Below are 5,642 nucleotides of genomic sequence, written 5' to 3' on the forward strand. Positions count from 1 at the left end.
AATGCAGCTTTAAATTTTAGAAAAAAATAAATTAAAAAAAGCCCAAAATAGATCTTAATGTTTCTTAATGAGCACTGTCATTGAATTGAATTTATTGAAAGCCTTTATGCTTGCTCCCATTTAATTTCATTTATTTTATTAAGAAGTATTAATCCATTTATATATTGATTTATTGTTAAGACTTTTTTTATACACTTGTAAAATTCCCTCATAATACAGTATCTTCAATTTTTGTTGCTCCCAACATATGATAACAATTTAAGAGAGATTTTCAGTTCATGATAGGTTCATGAAGTCACATTAAGCCATTTTGAATTTCTGTTTTAGGCATTTCATAGTTTAGAGACAGGTGTGAGAACAGCAGACCAGCACAGCAGAGGGCTTTATCCTGCCAGGGCTATATTGCAGTATTGAGCTGCTGGTTGCTCTCACTGGCTCTGAGGTGTTAGTCTGTGATGATGACTGCCTCTGGTACTGAAGGAACAAGCTGTTCTTAGAGCACACAGTCTTTTATTTGGCCACAGAGGAGGGAAACACTCTCTCAGGACCTGGTGCTCTGTTGATCAATTTTGGTTTTTGTGTGCAAGTCACCAGTTTCCGAGGAAAGAAGAATTATGAAAGAAGACAGTGATGTTTAGTCTCTACCCATGTGGTTTGTTTAGTATGTCTCCCTTCCCAAGGAATACACTAACAAAAAGGAAGGTTTCAGTTTCAGGACCTACGTAATGACCTTTAAGCTATTTACATTACACAAAAATGTTTGATGAGCCTAAAGGAGCATTAATAGTTTGTGGAATGCTCATATTAACACACAGTAGCTAGATAAGATCATAGGCGTGTGGTTTGTTTGTGTGTGTTTACTAGGCAGGGTGTGTTGATATGAGCAGCAGCCCAGCCCATCAGTCAAGTCTTACTTCATTATATGTGACGGGGTGCAGAGAAGAAAATTAGGTGCTGTCACACTTTGTTGGTCGAGTGCCACCGATGTGTCATCAGGTGAAAAAGCCACAGGTCTATTCATAGAGATTGAGGTTTGTATTGCAAGCAGGAACTTTGAGTGCTAAACAAACAGCTTCTAATAATTGCCTGTTCCAGAGTATAAGTCCCATGTGAGTGTAAACTTTTTCCTCTTGTGTGGCATAAATAGACACAGATGTTGCTTAAGCTGTTATAGAGGCTGACCCAGAAACCCTGCAGTAACACACTGTAACGTCATTTGATCTTTACAGCTGGGCTAAGTGGGCAATTTAGGGACTCTGCACTCCAGTGGAGGGTATGATGAAGTCTGAACAGACACAGGATATGCACACTTTGTTTGCACATGCAGTAAAGCTGAGGTAAACTGCTACACTATTAATCCCATGAAATTTACATGTATAGAAGTGTACAGTTTGTTCTGAAGTTTTATTATCTTTATTTACACAAGAAACAGTAGCACAACACCACATGTCTTTATGAACATTGCGTCTATACTTTAGAAGCAAGATCTGTTTCTTCCACAAAATAAAGGAGGGTTTCAGGGTAAATTAGCCAGACTTTGATGGACTATCTCATTATTTTGGGGAATGAACAGTCACAGTTAAAATTGCCTGACATCGCCTGACATAAATATAACATTTAGATCTGATTCTGCAGACTGCTCCATCATCTCTCTCGCAGCAGAAACAGCGTGACACATACATAATGGCCTGGGCGACGGAACGATCTGACAGCACATTTTTGGATGGATTCTTCCCCGTGGAGACTGCGAGGCGTAGAAATGATTTAAAAATGAAAGGCCAGAAATTTCCAGCCGCTGCTTTAGGCTACCGGGTGATTTCCTTTGGCAGGTTTATAGTGGAGCTTAGATACAAATTGAGTTTGTATTATTTCAGGATTTTGGCCTTAAGCCATAACCCCAAAGCACACATGTGAAAAAGGAGACAACTTGATATTGCTTTATCTGCTTCTGTCAGTGTCTGCCCATAAAGATGTATATACAAAGGAGGAAAATGACTGTATTTCTATCATGTGGGGTTATGGTCATGGCAAATGTTTTTTGGTGATAATAAATCCAGAACTTTTCTTAACTTGTCATTTTTCTTATTCTTGATCTTGCTTGTTCTTAATCAAACACACTTTAACCTGTAAATTACAGAGCCCACTTTACATGTCTGTCAACATGAAGCCCAGAACAGAAAGCTCACAAAAGCCCACTAACACTGGCCCACTGATTTCTTATCCTTTCTCTTAATCCATCCTTTCATTCAGTGGCTTTGTGACTTTAGACTGAAAAAGCACGCACATGCAGGTCGTTCTCACGAGTGTGTTTTCAAAGCCTCCTCCCTCCTAAGTTTGGCGACAGGTCCTCTGACATTGTCCTTTGGTGCTGGAACATCATGTCCTGGATAATGATAGGTGTGGCGGTGGTGGCGGCGGTGGCGGCAGGGACAACTGCAGCTAGCCAGTGGTGACTGGTCTCATTACACCTCACAGCAGTAAAAGGCATTCTCTCTGTTTGTGTAAGCATTTGTTGTTATGAGTTAAAAGGATCAGCCTGTGTGAGTGTGTGTGTAGAGTTCAGTTCCAAATGGAGATTTAAAAAGTCAATAGTCCCTGGCTGCTTCTTTCATCTTTCTTTTTCTGGGTCAAAAAATATGTGACAAGAGAACACTGGTGCATGGCTTCTTTTCTGTGTCAAGGTTGGCAATGATTGAAGAGGAGGCTGTTTATGCCTCAGAAGTTTGCAGCGCTGACTGGGTCATTAGAGAAGCCCAGCGAGGTGGGAGACACACATAGAAGCATACATGTGGATGCTTGTGTAATATGTTCGTTAGCCTGTACTCAACACATTTAGAACATCCCATGATGACACTGAAAACATTTTGGACTGGGAGTATGAGGACAAGGTTATGCAACCTGTGTCACTGAAGGGAGGGGGGTAAGCAGCTTGGTAAGAGACATGGAGAAGAGGGAGGGTTTTTATTTTAGATTTGAGTGAAATGACAAGTATGTATGATGTGCAGAGTCCTTTTTCAGAGCTCATCCTAATCCCAGTGTTATTTTTAGTAAATACACATGCACTGTAAATTTACAGTGGGAAGATATATAGTAGAAAGTTCAAGTGAGTAAAGAAAGATTTTCAGTGAAGTCACTCAGAGGGAAGACAACAACAGAAAACCACACTTACCTGTGATATTTATGTATTTTTCTATGGTAGTTTTATTGAACGAAGCTTCACTTGGAGCTGAATGTCATGTCTTTAATACATTAGCTGTTAGAGCCTGCACCATAGACTGTATATAAAGATGGACGTCACTCTTTGGTTTGCATTGAGCCAGTTTGAAGCCCAAAGTTGCTGCTTATGGTCGGCGCCATTTTCGCTATTTGGAGCCAGGACCTTCCAAATAGGGAATGCGGGGTGTTGCCTTTCACGTTCTGGAAAAGCCTACTAAGACCACCAGCACACTACCTGAATTTAGTGATAGAGACCATAATGACTTAGTACTTTTAGAGAGAAGTCCACTTTTTGTGAATGGAAGTCAATTGGAGCCAGGAATTTTTTGGAACCAGTATCTAGTCGCCGTCGGCGGCATTGCACTTTAAGGTACTTCCACACTGGCCTGGCGCCACTTGGCTTGGACACTTTTTGCATTGCATCTCTGCATGTTGCGTCTTTTGGTATCAATTTCTAATTTGGCACCCTTTATGAAAGGTTTATAAGTTGTTACTAATGGCTTCATTAATGGTTAATAAATTGTTTAATAATGCTTTATAGATCCATAAATAAGATGAACGTTTGGGTTGTAAGGTTGTGAAAAATATTGTGACACTTGATTTGTCTTTTGAGCTCTTTAATTCATCAGGAAGACCCCTCCAATTTTTAAATCTGCATGTATTAATGATGTATTGATATTTATAATTGTAGATGACTTGCTAATGTCACAACCTGGCAACCCAAAAGCTTCTTACTAATGACATATAATTGTCATGAACCATTTTAAAGCCATAAGTTACAATGTACCAAGCTCTTTTATACCCATCTTGGCTTGATTTTTATGTCCCTGTAAATTAATATATATAACATATTCTGCAGAAAAGTACTAAAGCCATCATCAGATTTCATCATTCTGTACACCAAATCCTATCCTTTGAGTTGTGTATATAGTGCAAAAGCACCTGATGAATATGTATTAATACCAACTGTATGTTGTATGATATAAATTCTGGGTCTTCTATCTAAACTGTGCAAACTGACCAACAATCACCTATAAGCCACTGATCTCAATATCTCTTTCTACATCCTCAAAGACCATTGTAGATGTGATGTGCTCCTCTGCGCTCATTACTGCAGGGTTAAGAGTCCCCAAGCCTGCTCTCAGATGTTGTCCAAAGCATTAGGGAGCAGTCTGCAGCAAGCATTGCTTTAATTTGGACCATGGTTTGCTGGTTTCTATCTTGAGGCTCAATGATTCAGTTCTTGGGTTTTAGTTTCCTTGGTGAAAGCCTTTCACCAAGGATACATAACGCCTATCACTGAAAGGTGTTTTGTATCAAGGAATTGCTATATTAAACTTATGAAATGATACAAAGGCTGCCGATTACTCCCAGCTGTTCACTGACACCACCAATGTCATTATCTTTTTAAATAAATTTATTGTTTAGCGGAGTCTCTACACTTGTGATTGGACATTATTAGGATGTTATTGAGTGTTAGGGAAGCAGAATTGCAAAATTGTAAGTAAGTTGTAAGTTATTTTTCTCAGAATATCATATCCGAGTAAATTCAGGCTCGAAATGTGCTATACACACAGTACAGTAAGTATATGCCCACTGCAAACTACTTTGGGGTTGTGTGATGTGATTAGCTTGTTAGTTGTTAGTTGTGGTGGGGTTACTATCAGTTTCTGGATTACATTCTCCCTGATATAGTGAATTTAAAAAACAAAACAAACAAAACCCATGACAAACAGCCTAATGAAAGCTACACATTCAGTGAGGAATGGATGATGAATTGAGATGGACCTTGAAAATCATGACAAACCTGGACCACAGTGGCATTTACCACAACAAGCACATCACAAACTAGCAGAATGTTTTTTCCTGATAATATTTTAAATGTTGATTTATTCTGAAGCATAATTGAATGATAAAGGAGCACTACCCTTCATGGCATGATTAGTGCCTTTTGATTACCGCCACCGGTCAAACAATAATGTTCATTTGAATTCTTATGATAAAGTTTAATAGAATTAGAAACCTAATTTTCACTCTAATTTTCACTCTTTGCTCTACAGATATTAAATTGTGTTCAGAGGTCTGGAAGCTAGTTTAAGAAAATTAAAAAAAACATTTAGCCCGGCATGTAGTTCACAGTATAAGCCTATTAAATCCACATGAGTTCTTAACCTTAATCCTACCAACTGGGGTACCCAGAGGTTTACTTTTTGTCACAGGTGCTTTATTCTATCATTCCAATTTTTCAGGACTTTGTCAATGGTTTTGTTCCCAAAGACTTCATATAATTGTTTTCTGTTTAATTAGTTATTATTAATTAGTGCTTAAAAATACCCACGTACTGGGGTCCTGGGGTCCTGGGGGACCCCAGTCAAAAGCACCCAATTCCCCCTATGCAGTTTTAATGGATGGAAATGTTTATTGAG

The sequence above is a fragment of the Thunnus albacares genome, chromosome 17 (assembly GCF_914725855.1).
Source record: "Thunnus albacares chromosome 17, fThuAlb1.1, whole genome shotgun sequence".
In the NCBI taxonomy this organism is placed as follows: Eukaryota; Metazoa; Chordata; class Actinopteri; order Scombriformes; family Scombridae; genus Thunnus; species Thunnus albacares.